This window comes from Tachysurus fulvidraco, chromosome 1, assembly GCF_022655615.1.
Source record: "Tachysurus fulvidraco isolate hzauxx_2018 chromosome 1, HZAU_PFXX_2.0, whole genome shotgun sequence".
Taxonomy (NCBI): domain Eukaryota; kingdom Metazoa; phylum Chordata; class Actinopteri; order Siluriformes; family Bagridae; genus Tachysurus; species Tachysurus fulvidraco.
This window is the reverse complement of record NC_062518.1, coordinates 25,428,809-25,445,796: the sequence shown is the minus strand read 5'-3', so window position 1 is coordinate 25,445,796 and position 16,988 is coordinate 25,428,809. Positions and strand designations below refer to the sequence as shown.

Genomic DNA, 16,988 nt, shown 5'->3' with positions numbered 1-16,988 from the left:
ATATAGGGAAAGAGCATATCATAGCCAATCAACTGACATTAGAACAAAGAGTGCAGTTGTGTGTGCAGCTCTTCCCAGGACAGGCCAAGCGACAGGCTCAACTGCCCTCCCACGCAGGGTGGGGTCTCCCGTACGGCATGACTCACACACACACACACACACACACACACACACAAAGTTTCACACTCTCTCTCTTTCGTTCACGCAGGCTTTCAACTAAACACAAATGGAAACACATGTTACATACAGCCGTTGCATAAGTACATAAACACCAACACACACAAACACTTTATCTGTGTGTGTCTTGTGTTTTTCTCTTCCTCTCTCTTTCTCTTCACTGTGTTTGTGAGGCTGGATACGGCACGCAAACTCGAAGCATTTACACGTATACTCTTTCAGTGACATGGCAGACCTTCTCATATGAACACAAACGGAAACACACACTGCACGCAAAAACTATGGGCAAACTGCATACGCACACACACACACACACACACACACACACACACACACACACACACACACACACACACACACACACACACACACACACACACACACACCACTTTCTTGATGGTGGATTTCCTTTTCAGGGAGTCACAGGTGAAAGTGTTTTGTATGGGTCTGCGTGTCTGGCTGTCTGATAGGGAGGGCGAACTTTGTTTTCACTCGCTGTCTGGGCAACAGGCCAGACTAAATAACACTTTTATAGTGCCTGTAGACCCCTCCTTTGTTAGACGGCCCTCACAGGGGCTGTTAAGAGTGTCACATCCTCTCAGCCCGTAAAAAAAAGGGCAGCCTTATTACTGAGAGCCACATCCTGGAGTCTGAGTGTAGTATGAATAGAGTTGATCTGCACTACAGGCACCTTGTGTAGATTTAAAATTCAAATGTATCTAATAGGTCTTTCGACAATGGCACTGGGATATGATCAGCTTCAGGGAGCAGATATCACATAATGAGTACATCAGCTGAGCAAAGCCATCAGTGTACCCAAGACCAGTTGAATTTGTACTGGATATCCGGTATCAAATTTCAGAGTGATTAAGACTGTGTGGATTAATTTGATCATGTAATGGCTAGTTGCCTGGCAACGCAAACTGTTATGCAGTAAACAGAAACCAGTCTCCAAATATGAACTCTCTCATATCCCCTCGTTCGGGCAGATAACAACCTGTGATTCAAGATGGAATTATTGTGATTGGTGATAATATGGGTTCAAGCCTAGACATTAAGCAAATGCATGGACTTTGCCAGAGAAAGTAATAAAAAGCTGATTCACCCAGTGATCCAGTCTTATATTCAATCAGTGATAAATGATGGCTAGATTCTGTGGAAAAATATCCTAATGTAGTTACCACAAAAGCTTCATTATTACGATATAACCAGAAGAACAACACAGCCATCTGATTTCTAACAGGACCTGTAGCTCAGGTCTTCGACATACACATAAAGGGGTTTTGAGTAGAAACATAAGTCCTGAAATGTTTACAGAGGACCTGGAGGTGGTGAGTCCAACCTAATAATTATCTTTAGCTCGCACCCAGGCAAAACAAAAAATATATACACAAAATCCAAAACAAATCATTGCTTTTCTTATTTAAACGCTTGATTAAGGCCTGCGTATCCTCCAGAAAGGTCACATCACACCTACAACCGCCTTTTAACCCAGAGTTGATTCTCTAATTTAAATAAACATCCTGCAATAACCAACGGAATGATTCTCCATTTTGCTTTTTTTTTTTCCAAACTCAGCCTCCTGCCTGCACTTTGAGGCCTGGCTGAAAACACATGCTTCCTCCTCTGTCTCTGGTGTTATTTAAGGAAAAAGGCACCATAACCCCTCCTCTCTCTCTCTGTCTCTCTCTCTCTCTCTCTCTCTCTCTCTGTCTCTCTCTCTCTCACTCTCTCTCCGTCTGTGCACTAGGATGGGTGTGGTTTTTCGAAGACAAACTTCTGAATGATTTGTGTGCATGCGTCTCAGTTCCTGAGTCTTTCTAGAGGAGGAGCGTGATGCAGAGTAGTGCTCAGGGCCCGGCCTGTGCTCACAGTGGAGTAAAAAATTACAAGGCTCCGTGCCTTGAAGCTCCTCTGGCTGGATATGGAACTTCTCAGGACAGATGGGACCAAACTGTAGCTCCTACGGAGCCTCAGAGAATGCTTTTGTAAGTAAAAGAGTTAAGTTGTTTTTTTTAATTATTATTAGTAGTACACTTTTGGAGCATCTAAGCTAAGAAACTGTTGAATGGGAAAATGAGCAAATGTTTTTATAGTAACGTTTACAATACCGTCTTTCAAAGGCTCAGAGCGCAAACGTGTTTGGCTAATTATTGTTGTAACAGAATTTTACTTTTTACTATTACTCAAGCATCTTAATTTGCTGATCGGTCTGAACTGCTTTGCCACTTTGCCACAGGGGGAGATCTGTTTTATACGCGTACATTTGCTAGCTGTGGATAATAACATGAACGCATCAAACAATTGAGATTTTCATATTGTATTAGATACTGTACTACACAGGCTCTGTTTTGCACACAGTGCTGAAATATATGAAAAGAATAAACAGAAAATAAACAGCACTTGACCAGCTACTCAAGAAAAAGGTGAAAATTTTTTCTTTTTTAACTGGAAATAATCATATAAGCATAAAAACAGCATCGAACAGTCTGAGTATAGTTAAAAAAAAAAAAAACTCACACATCCAAACCATTAATTTCCCACCACTGTAAACTGATGCAGGTCGGCTAGCGATAGAATGAATTTTTCCACTGGTGTTTCATAAGGTACTAGATCTACACCAGTCCTGGTGAGAGTTTACTAAAATCAGCCAATTATTTATCATGGGATCTTAAAAATGTAAACCAAATTTCACAGAAAAACTTCGTTGACAAGTAATGTAGTTACATGAGAAATCAACTCGAACTTGGCTTTATAGGAAGAAACAAGGAATTGAATTGTATAGGTGATGAACCGTTTATTAGAAACATATTTCTTTCCCCGATGTACTCCCCCATGCCGTGACTGTGTTACACAGACACTATTGGACGTGGCACAATCACTCATGATTTGTTAGGTTTGCATGAGTGCAGTAAACAAAAGAACACAATTTGATTTGGAGTGCCAAACAAAGGTAAACGACGAGGAACGAATTTGCATGTATGACTGCCAGCCTGAGGCCAAACGCAGTGTTCTGACTGAACATGAACAAAGAAACAAACATCGCTAAAATTGTCTCCCATTAACAGCAACTTTGAGGTTGGGATTATTTGCTGCCATAGACACAAACCACCTGAAATCAACCACTCTGGAGAAGGTGAATAAATAAACAAGCCTAATTTCATTCAGAGTGAGCTTTAGAGAATGGGCTGTTCAGTGTTGCTCTGTGCTCCACACCAAGTCCTGGCAAAGGGAGAGGAAGTAAGCCATCTTTTCCACCTGACATCACTGACATGATTAGAACAACACCAAAGCTGAAGTTCTGGATTCTCTCTTATATATCAACCAGTAGCCCATTTCAATTTTATATAGTAAATATAAAAGTAAAAAAAAAAGAGTTAGAATGGCAACACAATTCTAAATAGTTTTCTTCATGTAAGGAAATCAGCACATTCAATTTAATATAATAAATTATAATTAGTTTACAATGTAATACGGAGGTTTTAACAAGTTTAAGAGGTAGCGCTGGCGTGGTGAGGTGTTTCTTTAACGGCCTGCATAAAACCATGGCTTTTTTCAGAGAAATTTTCAGAGGTTTTCCGGCAAATCTGAGATATTTAATCTTTTTTTTTTTGACAAATTAAGAATTTATTTAATTTTTTTTTAAAAAGTTACATTATATATATCAGCATTAATTAAAACTTGGAGAAATCTACAACATATTTAATATTTAGGAAACACAGTCTTTTTGAAAATATAGAAATTTTAAATAAAATCTTTTTAAGCAAAAAAAAAATCAATTATCATGATTTTATTTCATCTAATAACCAAAAACAACTTTTTCAACTTTTTTATTTTTATTTTTGGATGCTATGATATATTACATGTTTATTTCACTTAAGTCACATTGACGCTGGGATATTTTAGAAATTTTACAAATGACCTTTGAGTTTTGCAAATTTTATAAAAAGTGAAAAACAGAAGTAAAATAAATTTGTTCTGCACCTTGTTCACTTGAATGTGTGATTGAAATTAGAACAATTTCGTTACTGAAAAATGTTACCTCAAATAGCATTTGGTAGCTGAATTTTATGTGTGTGTGTGTGCGTGTGTGTGTGTGTGTGTGTGTGTGTGTGTGTGTGTGTGTGTGTGTGTGTGTGTGTGTGTGTGAGAGAGAGAGAGACAGAGAGAGAGAGAGAGAGAGAGAGAGAGAGAGAGAGAGAGAGAGAGAGAGAGAGAGAGGACAAGCGGAAATGACTGCGCAAAACAGACAAATTAAATTAAATAAGAAGGGGAGATGACATCATGAATATGTTGACGTGTATCAAATACAGAAGAAGAAATATGAAAATGCTAAATAAAAACAAAAATAGTATCCAAAAATTAACAGATCTTAACAAAGAAAGTTTGTATATATTCTACACTGAATAGTTGGGTTTCAGACTTCACTCTGTTATTTCTAGCTTTAAATTAAATTAACTTTTAAAAAAAAATTAAATGCAATAAAAAAATTAAATAATACAATAAAAATAATAAATAATAAATACATTTGTAAATAAATAAATAAACAAACAAACAAATAAATACATATTTTTTGGTCACATATTTCATTTACGTTAAACAAACTGAAAAAGTCAACCAATGTAAAAAAATGAGTAAAGTCTGAAGTAAATGGACTTAACTATATTTTTTCAAGCTTAAAAAAAAACATGGAGAAAAAAGGGCTTGGGCCGCTATGTTTTATGGCTTCTACAAGGTGTGCGTATCATAAAACTAGCACATAAAAATCATTTTCATTTAATCAGTTGAGATATGGGAGAAAAATTGCAATGTCAAATATGTTGTGTCGATCAATACATCAGTATTATCTAAAGAATCTTACTGAGCCAGGTCACATGATCGTTGATAGTACGATTCTGCTGCCTTTTTTTTCCCTCAGAATATTTTTACATGAACCTGTTCTTGATCATGTGAAAAGAAAGTGCATTCATTCAGAGCCCAGTTCTTTCTGTTTCCTCCTATTGTACCTTATCTGCAGTACGGTCCTTATGTCTGTTCTGAACAGTAAATAATTTTCAGAGTTGTTCTGCTTCCTGATTAAGCTGCCGGCCAAAACGCCTGTTAGACCTTTGCTGAAAGACGGCTTTTTCTGTGCAGGCAATTTGCTGAACGTGGTTTGCCTTCGTGCTATTATTGTCTTTTTCCATTTCAAAGGAAAAAAAAAACACAGATAGTTAAATCTTTTTGCATTAAATAATTTTTGCATTTCCTGTCATTACCTGTTCCGGTGTGTTTGTTGAACATTGAACACTGAATATGTTCAGCACAATGTACTGTACTGTATTAATTGTATTTTATGAATACTGACATTATAATCAGGCTAAAGAGCTGTCGTTTCTATAATAGATTAATCAGCTTATAAATCCAGTGTGCTTTTGTTCTTTAGCAGTTTGCGTTAAAAAAAGTACACTGTTACCATAATATAGTCATAAACTGTAATAAATTTCAATTCATGTTTTTCTTAGAGTCTGGAGATTTGTAGATATAAGTGCAAAGCACAATATCTGCCATAATATAACATCCTGGCATGTAGCCCTCCAGCCCTCTGGACAAACCGGATGTTGTGTACTGATTATTTCCAGAATACTCTCATTATCAGTGGATCTGGAAGCACATGTACAAGGGGAGAAACTTAGTAAAGAGTGTTGTGTCTGTAACTCAAGACGTATGATTGGAGTATGGTCTAGAGTGAACTTTCTGTCCTAGCATGCCCTCTGTGTCTGTGTGAGAACGTGTGTGTGTGTGTGTGTGTGTGTGTGTGTGTGTGTGTGTGTGTGTGTGTGTGTGTGTGTGTGTGTGTGTGTGTGTGTGTGTGTGTGTGTGTGTTTTAGGTTGCTGTTTTGTTTTGTTTTTTTCTTTTACATTCTTGTTCCCACTGCTATGTTCAAAGTTTGATTATTATTGTGTGTCTACAGCATGAGTTTTTTAGCCACATTTCTGCATTTCCACCTATTTAACAAGCACAATCTCAATGTTGTCTGCACCACCAGACTAGAGAACATGCACACCTGCTTCCAATCATGCAGTGCCTGCCTTTGTCCACTTAAGTGCTTCCTCCATGCAAGGACAAGAGCATGATGTAAAAGAAACTTGTCCAGTCATGTGTTCTGGTCCATCCCCCGCCTTCAAAACAAAATACCTCATTGGCTTTATATATATATATATATATATACATATATAGGTATTGTTATTCTCAATTGCTGGTAGTTTTGTGCCATCTAAGTGCAGTGGAAGATCCACCACTTCTCCTCGACACTCGATGTTACATTACGTCTAATTTCATACGTCTGTGTAAATGGAAAATGTAGCAACTGAGTTTCGAGGTCAAGTTTCAAGTTGCTTACGATTTCACAAAGATTTATTCTTCTTGCACTTGTACTGACTTGGAAAGAAATCAATAAAAAGAATTTAAAAAAAAGATCCTAAAGATAATTATTTCTGCAAATCACCAAAGACAATCCAAATAAATAAATACATATTTTTTTACAATGAATGGTGCATATTGTATAATGTTAAAGATAAATTGCTCTGTGTAGTGTTTTGTCATTTCAATTCATTTTTTGATTTCAAGGAAAGTCTTTATTAAAAATCGTACTTCCATCACCATGCTGTTCATCTCGTTCAAAGCAAGATTTAAGGTAGAGCAAAACGAAAAGAAATGAAAAAAGAAGCCACTCAAATATGAGTCATGGTGATGTCTATAGGCAGTGTTTTTTTTTTTCACATAGCCTCTCGGCATATTAAGTGTGATAGATCTGACTTATGCTCTGACTTTTTTTGCTAATGTATGACTAAGACTAAATTTCACTTCTTAACGATAATGTTAACATCTTTGTGGTTAGTGACTCACGAGAAAACAGCAGCTAGGACAATCAGCATCTTGTAGATGTCACGAATGACATAATTACCATTAATGTTATGAACACTTTGGTGATGGGTTTTAAAGTTTTAGTGCTTTAAGCAGCATGCATAGAATTAAAAATATTAAGGTCTGTCTCTTTCTTTTTGATGCGATGGCACAAGTACTGAAATGCAGAGCCTTGTTTATTCTGGACTCTATCTCCTTATTTCCTGCTCACACTATTTCACGGAGGTGGGATAAATATTTTGAGAGGCCATATTTGCTCTTTTGCCTAGCCTAGAGGGGAAAAGGTAATAGTCAGCATTCATCTTGCTTTGGCCAATTAGGGATTCTATTACGCATGTATGTATGGTTATCATACATGCCAAATTCAATGTAATGTTCTTCTAATATACACTTGATATCTATTGCTAATTCATAATGTCATAAACAGAACTTTTAGCTTTCTCAATAGCTTTTAGGATACACTGTATATTAGTTTCACGGCAGTTAGTGAAGACATAAAAGTCATTTTTCTGACTGCAGAAAAGCAAAGGTTGACGAACACTATGCTTTCTGACTCTGCAATCTAATACAGCTTTTAATGACCCATACGCCTTCAAACGATTTGCCGGCAACGTCGAGACGCCATCCAATTATTTGCATGCAATGCCACCAAGTGTTCCGACGTATGCTAAGCAAAGTATGTTTTACTTCAGTTCAAATGGAATGAAAGGTTTCTTCTCACCTTTTCAGATCTGTTCCATCTTGTTAAAGAACATCTGGGGGAAATATCTGGAGAGCTACTTATTGGGAGTGGACTTTGAAGAAAAGAGACGTTGTGTATCATTTTTGGAAAGTAAGGCTGTTGTAATGTTTTGTGTACAGTGCAATATTGAAACCCTTTGGTCCAGACAGAGGAACATGTCTGTGCTTTACTTTAGTGTATTTCAAAGGGGAAAAAAACAGCCATTAGCATTTGCTGCAGAATGGAGCGTCCTCCGGGCTCTATGACCCATAACACAATTACACACTGGCTATGCCCACGCTAATGAGAGACAACTACATATAAACATCTCCACATGCACAAGGCAATGGCTACCTTTAGACATTGATGCACGTTAGTTTATTAAGCTTGTCCATGTTGAAATAATTAAACGAAATTTCCAAAATATTACAACAGATCTGACGGAATTATGAAGCCATTATTCAGCCATTGCTGTGTCCATTGTCGATTATGTGTTTTAGCTAAAAGTAAGGTTCGGTCAATTATTTTGACATGATTGACAAACAATTCCAAAGCTTCTAATAATCTGATGTGAAATGACTTCTCTTGTCAACACTAAGAATGCTTGGTGGTGAAGTGAACACTCAGTATGCTGACACACATGCATACATCTACCCAAGTTGTCAGAAGGTCACGCAAACACAGGACACTGAGGCTCTATTGAGCATGTGTTTTCTCAGGTGAGCGTAGGCAAATGAGTCCTATGAGTAAAATGTGAAAGATGAGACTGTATGATATGCATTAGTATGGTTTGGTGTGTCTCTCTCTGTGTATGTGTGTGTGTGTGTGTGTGTTTGAGAGTGTAATTAATGGGTGATGACTGACCATGTCTAGAGTGTGAACAACTGCAGCCAAGCTTTTTTCTCTTGCTCTCTCCTCACTGGGGCAGCTGGAGGGATTCCTGGCAGAGTGATTTGGGTCTAAATCAGAAAATCACATTGCCAGGGATTTCCAACCAGCTGCAGGCCACTCGCTTCAAGGCTCCAAATGTTTTCTGACATGTCCTTCTGACTGGCCTTTACCTCAATAATCGCCCAAAGGCAAATCTCAGAACCTGTCTGCCATGAAGCATGAGCAAGAATAAACAATAACAAAGGAAGGCTAAAGCAGTGAAATCAATCCAAACTTCTGAACATACAGTAAATGTAGGTTCCAACCAGAGCACTAAATGTCTTTCATTTATTTCAGAGCATAAACACTCAGTCTCCCACTGATGGCTGTGGTTTTATGAATTTGGAACGGAATACGAGACGTTGGTGCCATGCAGCCGTATGTGGGATCACAGTATAAAAAAGACTGTGGCTTCTGTACTTGAGGTGGTCTTTGAAACCTACATGTGGAAAGAATTGGAATTATCACCATCATACTTTGATGCATAAGTATATGTCGAAAAAATAGTGTTAATTAGTTCATTAGGCATTTGGATATGGTTCTGATTCGATCTAGAATTTTTAAGACAAAGATTTAGGGCAAATCTGGGGAAGAAATAAAGCAAAGAAAAACAGAGACTTTGCAGTGCTGGTGTTGAATGGGATATTTTATTAGTCTTGTAAAAAAAGAAAAAAGAAAAGAAAAAAGAAAATTACTGTGATACTTTGATGCAATTTTTACCATCTCATTTCATCCTAGATTGATTGGCTGATATTTTCCCCTGTGACCTCCACCGTGGAAAAATTATCCCAAGAACCACTTCCAATCATCATTAAAATGTAATAATGTGTATACAAGTGGTAATAAGCTGAAATGGCCACTCTCCCCATTCAGAGAGTGCCAGTGACCGACATCTGCGATCTTTGGGTTATGATGCGGTAGAAGGCAGAAAAACAAGAACAACTTGAAAAAGCAGACTTTGCACAGGCACATGAACACACAAGAAGAAAAAATGGCTCTGATAAGGTGGCATCTAAAGGCTAAGCGTCACCCTGTTATGTTTCGTGAGGTGCAGGACTTAGCTTGCTTTGTGAACAGATCAGGGAAAAGGCCGTGTTCACAGTGGCTAAGTTCCGCTCCTCTGAGGCTAACTCTCAGAATGGCTGGAAGGCAGTAATCCAGGCATTATTTGTAACAGACACCAAGCGTAAAGATCACTGACCTAAGGTAAGCTTTTCCTGTCATATTTGAGTAATCATTCTTATACAAATGGGAGAGGAACTGATCCTGAATCAGTATTCTGTCATTGTGGCAGTTTGTAAACACAGGTTTTGGGTGCCAGCTTTCATCTCTCGCCAGAGTAATCTGATTAAGTAGGTTCTTATCCATAGGAATATGCACATGATGAATAATATAGAGAGACTATATAGGCTCAGACATGTTTCTCGAGTCCTCACAGGCAAATAAATGATTAATCAAACATTATATAGCTTGAACACTTTCATGTGTAAGACCAGATCTCTGTTTACAGAAGAAAAAAGAACTGAGGTACACAAAAAGCCACATCAAGCCCCATTTCAAAGAAGTCCCACACCCACAACACATGTTTTGACAGGAGCATCTGTATGTTACCCATTCATATGAAAAGTATAGACATATCATAACACATTGAGTAGGCAAGTCTTTACAAAATCATGAAAGAAGGCCAACGATTTTCCTTGAATGGATTGTTCAAACAGCGTTACCACGATAAAATATAAGGGACTATAACACAGATGTGTACGTCAAGCATCATGTTTGAAATGTATGTGATGTTTTCAAGCATTTGAGCAGCATACATGATGAGAAACGTGGACCACGTCAAATATATGATACACCCAGGATATATTTTCACCTTGACACGGAAATCCAAGGCAGCGACAAATACAGTACAATGTGACGTGGTGTATCATGTGATTTGGATTCCTATCCATATGGACAAGCTGTCAGATGTTGTTCGACTCTGATAACACTGTGGCAGGATAAAGGACTGGGCTCAACCTCCTGTGCCTACTGAGCTGATAACAGTTGGTAAAGCATGCACTGGCTCAGTTCAGCAGGAACCGGAGTTAGGCCCCTTACTGCACCAAGCTGATGCCAAATATCCCAGCATCCTCATCTGCAAACTTTAATCAGCTATCCGAGGCTTTAAGAGCAATGCAGGAAGGCTGTTGTTTCAGCTTTAAGCAGATTCCGTGATGCAGACCTTTTCAAGGCGGCTTTCTGACCAAGTCATTTTCAACATATGTTTTCATTCAACAAATAAACTGTCAAATTAGTTCATCCCAGACACACAGTCGTGGCCTTTATGTACAGCTAATAAACGAGAATGTTTTTCTTATTGTGTGTATAAAAAATAAAAAAATAATAAAAATGTTACAATGAAAAAAAAAAATCTTTGTTTTCTTTTTTTGGTTTATGGATATTTATAGGCACGTTGAAATCCTATCCTCTTTCCTACTCTGAAGCGCTTCTCCTCAGCAATATGTTATTAATAGGCTGACAAGGACTGTTTTGTCTCCTAGCAGGTAGTGTTTTGTGCGACTGCAAGGCTCCTCCAGGCTTTATGGTAATCCTTACTGTCACATTATGGATGATTTAAGGCCTCTTTTTCTCATGTGAATACGACTCCGATATGGGTGAGGGACTCATTTTCTCAAGGAGATGATGAAAGGTATTGTAGTTGTAATAACTACTAGTACAAACTGAGGAGAAAGATGCTGATTACAGTTGCATAGCAGAGTAAATAAGGTAATAAAGGAAATAAGCCTGAATTTTCTGCTACACTCGTCTCGTCAGTTGGTACTTTAAGGTCCGTATCCCATATTTTCAAGGTGGTATCAGACCACATTGTTTGCACCAGCGTTTATTTATTTATTTGTCTGATAATTTGTTATTTGACACGTAGCTTAGTTGCCAGTAATGATTAATGAACACAGTAGAGACTGTTTTCCCAATACCTGTCCAAAAAACGCCTGGAAGGGATTAATTAATTTTGTCTGATGCACAGCATTTAATTGCGTTCCTGTGAAATAATTTCCCTTTAGAAAGAAAGGAAATTGCTTTACAATGTTTTGGATGTCAAAGAGATCACACATTAAATTGGGCCAGCAGGCACACCAAAGCAGAACTACTTAAAGGAGCATAATCTTTAAAGAGTACTGTAGAATAAAGTCAACTGCTTGAAGCACATTATACATTTTATACTGAACTAAATTATCTGCCGACCTAAAGCTTTACTTTTGGTGTCGGTTGGCGTCTGGTAAGAAATAGAAGACAAATGACGTGTTGCAGCCCACACTGCTTTTGTTCCAGAGAGATCCACATGCTTTCAGTGCCTCAGGAGCTTAGAGTAGGTGGACAATCGGAACAAAGAATATAACAAGTGCATGAATTTGATCAGATTGAATAAATAGAAATTACAGGCCCTATGTGTTATTCCAAGCTTCCATTCTTCACCCTAGTAAGTATTCAATTCAGCTATTGAATAACATGCTTTAACCTAAATAATTGTTTAAGAAGCTATGACATTCAGGAGTTAACATACAGGACTTGGCTGTTTGTTTTGTCTGCTGATTATTTCTCTACATGGAGTTCAAAACCAGAGAAGGTCATCTTCCATAAGAGCCAAATAACTGCATAAATATACACTATATGCACCAGCAGACCTGCAAAGTTTATCTAAAAGGTGCAGGAAGGCAGGACATTGAGTTAGTCTCAACAATGTCTCTTGCAGCAAAAATCAATATCCAGAACATCAATATTTTACAAATAATAATAACCTGATCTCTCTCTCTCTCTCTCTCTCTCTCTCTCTCTCTCTCTCTCTCTCTCTCTCTCTCTCCCTCTCTCCCACTCACCCACCCACACATACATACATATAGAATATATCTATGTGTGCTAATAGCCTGAGAACACGTTTCTAAGCTACTACTTTGCAATAGTTTTCATTACAATTTATATTACTGACATCAACTTGAGTACAAAGTAAAATATTCAAAATATTTTCTTCTTCTTGTTGTTTGTTTGTTTATTTATTTATTTATTTATTTATTTATTTATTTATTTATTTATTTATTTTGCTTTAATGACAGCTGACGTGATGATCATCCACAAATCCTTTTGATCCATTTTAGATCAGATCCATCTCAGTGTCGTCTGAACAAGTGATTAAGAGATTAGGCATGAGGAAAATCTATACATGAATGGTTGTTATTTTATTTGCTTGAATCACTTAAAAACCACTGCAAATCAAGTGAGGTTCACTACAAATCAATACAGAGTTATATATCACACACATTCAAACCTTTCCAAATCCCGATGAGAGTGAGCTCTTCCGAGATCCGCACCCCCCATCCGTAAGGCTTACCGCATGGTTGGATGAGTATAAAAAAGATTTAGATCGTACACTACAGACTCCACGCTCTCCAAGAGCTCAGTGGGAGATTTTGAATTGAGGTGTTGCATAGTGCACTTCCCCATCGTCATCAAATGCCTGATTGAAGCAATACCTTCCAGAAGAATGGTGTTCATCTCTCTCTGGTACAGTTCCAGAGACTTTTGGAATATGTCCCAAGGCACATGGACACTTTACTTTGATTTTTCCTTTAATGTGTTCCCAGTCTTTACATACAGATTTGCATAACACTCTTGTACCAAGAGGAAGAGTAGTGTAAAGGAAGAGAAAATCCTTCATCTAATAAATTTCTATTCTATTCTATTCTATTCTATTCTATTCTAATCTAGTAATATCTGACCATTCAAAAGTTGCAAAGTACAACTAATGACGTTCTATTCAAATCATGTAAAGAAGACAGAGAAGATTCTTTTCTACTCTTCAGCACAGTTCAAAAGCAAGAATATAAATATACATATATAATAATATATTATATACATATATAATAATATACTTTAAATGGCTGTATATAAAGGCTGCTATCCCTTTCATCCTAGCATGCCTTTAGGTTTCTGAATTCATTATAACTGGGTATCTTCCAGCTAATGTGCCGCAATTCAACAAGAGACCTTTTCCTTTATAGCATGTGCAGTGACAGCAGCAAGTTTATCCCTATAAGCTCTAAAAGCAGGAGTACATTCAGGCTGTCTCTGTGTTTCTTTCCTGCCTTTCTTCCAGCACTTCTGTGGGCTTCATGGCCACTTAAAAGGCACAAGCCCTCTTTTTCAACCTTTGTCAATAAATAGGATCTGGGGGAAAAAAAGAAAAAAAATGTGGTCTTTCATAGTCACAAAAGGGAGCTAACACAAGATTAAGATGCATTACCTCATTGGATTCATGCAGGCAGTCAAGCCGAGTTTGTATTCGTATGTCTTCCGTTCATGATCAGAGTCTGTTCAAGCGACATTTTCTTTTTCAGCAAATACAAACTGTGGTGGCTTTTGCTTAAGTACCGATCTCTCAAAGGCTTGGCTGCTCTGTGCTGACATTCCGGCCCAACAGACACTAAAGTAGATGCTGCTTTACTGTTTAACAACATGTTTTGTTCATTAGCAGCTATTATCACTCGATCATCATAACTTTTCAAATTCTGATGAAACTTTGATTTGACAGAAATCAGTGCATGAGACTTTTTTGCACAGTGGAATAATAAAAAACAGTTAACACAGTAATATTTCAGTCAACACCTAATGATAAATAAATGAAAAATTCAGCATAGTGGATCTATATTTTCTATACATACAGACACACATATGTATAGTATTAATATTAATTAAAGAAATTTGTCAATGTATTGATCGTATGAACGTTTGTATACCAGTCAGTACAGCAAGAAAGTTGTTCGAAGAGACACATAACAGCACAGTGTCTATAAACGATACTTTCCGTGACAGCAACAGCATTACTACCATGAGAGGAGCTCTAATCAAATCCAGGAGACATTGTGTATCCATGTGTGCATGTGTGTGTAGGAGAGAGAGAGAGAGAGAGAGAGAGAGAGAGGAGGTGGGTAATTATACTACATTGCACGCACATTCTGGTCAGAAGGGAGGAGAAGGGTTGATGAGGTATACTAATCAGACAACACACTTGCATTTGAATGTAATTCCATTAAAATCCGAAAAGAGGAGCGACCCCAGATGACAAAACCCTTTTACAATGAAAGCCTCGGGGTGAACCTTTTCTACTTGAATGCCCTTAGATTTATTTATAGACGGGCTAAGATCTCAGTTAGTTACTAAAAATCTGCAGGAGACATAAGGAGAGAGTGCAGAGTAAATATAAGAAATGTTCATGCGATACATTTACACAAGAGCACTGCAGCCATTCCGCCAATAATATATTGTATATAATAAAGTATATATCCCTTTAGGGAAAGAACACTGTAACCAGGGATCAGGCATGTAATTCTACTTTCCTCCTGCAAAAAATACAAGAGGAATTGAGGACAAAGAGTCACAGAGCTGAGACCCCAAACAGGAAGATACTGTTATATTAATCGTTCAAGATGAACTCTTTACTTTCTCAAATTCAGGATTTGCTCAAGAAAAAACATCTGATCAGGGGATGTATTTTCTCAGAAAGAGCTCCTTCTGGCAAATAAGAAAATCTATTCATCTGTTTCCTCATCTCGACAACCAGATGTCATTTCTGCAACCTCCTTCAATTTCTCAGCACAGTACATTTTTGATAGTCATGGTTCTCTATCAGATTTTTACTTTGATGTCAATTACAATATGGTATACACGTAGACTAAGAAATGCCCCCCCCTCACCACCCACACACATCTAATCAAATAAAAAATCGAATCTGACTCTTCTCAGTCTGTAGCCGTTTAATCCTTGGAGGTTCCCCGAGCTGATTTTCTGATTTGAGATATAAAGCAGGCTGAACACACAACATGTGCTGAGACAGAGTCAACTGCATCGAAGTTTATTACAGTTAACAGACTAAAAGTGTGTAGAAAATATATACCGATCAGAAGTAACATTAAAACCAACTCCCCACTATTGTGTAGGCCCCCATTGTGCTGCCAAAACAGCTCGAACCCAATGAGGCGTTGACTTCACAAGACCGCTGAAGGTGTGCTGTGGAAATCCTTTGTGACCTGTCAGTTGTGAGGCAGGGCCTCCATGGATCAGACTTCTTTATCCAGAACATCTCACAAGAATGCGATTTGGGGAATTTGGAGGCCAAGTCAATGCCTTTGTCATGATCTTTAAACCATTCCTGAGCTATTTTTACAGTGTTGCATTGACTATTATACAGCTGAAAGTGGCCACTGCCATTAGATATGCCATTGCCATGAAGGGATGTACTTGGTCGGTAACAATGTTTAGGTGGGTGGTAAGTGTCAAAGTAAGATTCCCATGAATGCCAAGACCCAAAGTTTCAGAACAGAGCATTACTCAGAGCATCAAACTGCCTCTGCTGCCTTGCCTTCTTCATACAGTACATACTGGTGCCATCAGGCAAGTCATGAACACTGCTGGCCAGACACATGTGATGACCAGGCCAAAACCATCCCTCAAACTCATGTCAAGTCACTCAGATCCTTATGCTTCACTGTTTTTCCTGCTAAACAGCAATGTCATTCACTTTACCTGTAAGTGTTTTTAATCTTCTTGTTTATCAGTAATTTCCTGGCAACCCAGTATATATCCTACAAAATGGACAGCCTTGATTTGCTTGTGTGTGCGTAGTATTAGACTACCACATAGTGGCCATTTGAGGTACTACATCTTTAGAAAACATCCCTTCTTCTATTTAATGTTGCATTTCTAAAGCTGTGATTACAGGTAGGTCACTTGTGGCACTTTTTGTCCTTGTGTAGTAGAAGCCATACAGTTCATTTTAGGATGTATTTGTTTATGTGCTCTTTTTATACATTATGTTGGGTTTATCTCAAATATGATCAGCTAACACAATTTAAAACAGTAATCCCACTGTACATACATTTTCAGTTTGAACCACATACAAAACACTGAGGTGATGACTGAAGAGTAAACAAGAGATCTACATCCTCTTAACATGATGTACCTTTCACCACTTCACCACAAAAAAGGGGGGTTGAAAAAAAAAGCACACATGTAAAGAATTAAAAAAAGTCCATCTGTGCCATGTATCAGCAGATTTGTTATTACAGTAGAAACTTTCACAGTCTCTCTCTCTCTCTCTCTCTCTCTCTCTCTCTCTCTCTCTCACACACACACACACACACACACACACACACACACACACACACACACACACACACACACAACTGCCAGTGCAAGTCA

The 16,988-nt window shown here is 37.9% G+C and overlaps 1 long non-coding RNA gene across 1 annotated transcript; it reads left to right on the top strand.

Annotated features, from left to right (window-relative positions):
• Positions 1–1,934: 1,934 nt before the first annotated feature.
• LOC113663621 lies at positions 1,935–8,203 on the top strand. The gene is made up of 2 exons (XR_007144431.1): positions 1,935–2,165; positions 7,814–8,203. It is a non-coding gene; the product is annotated as an uncharacterized LOC113663621 (long non-coding RNA).
• Positions 8,204–16,988: the final 8,785 nt, after the last annotated feature.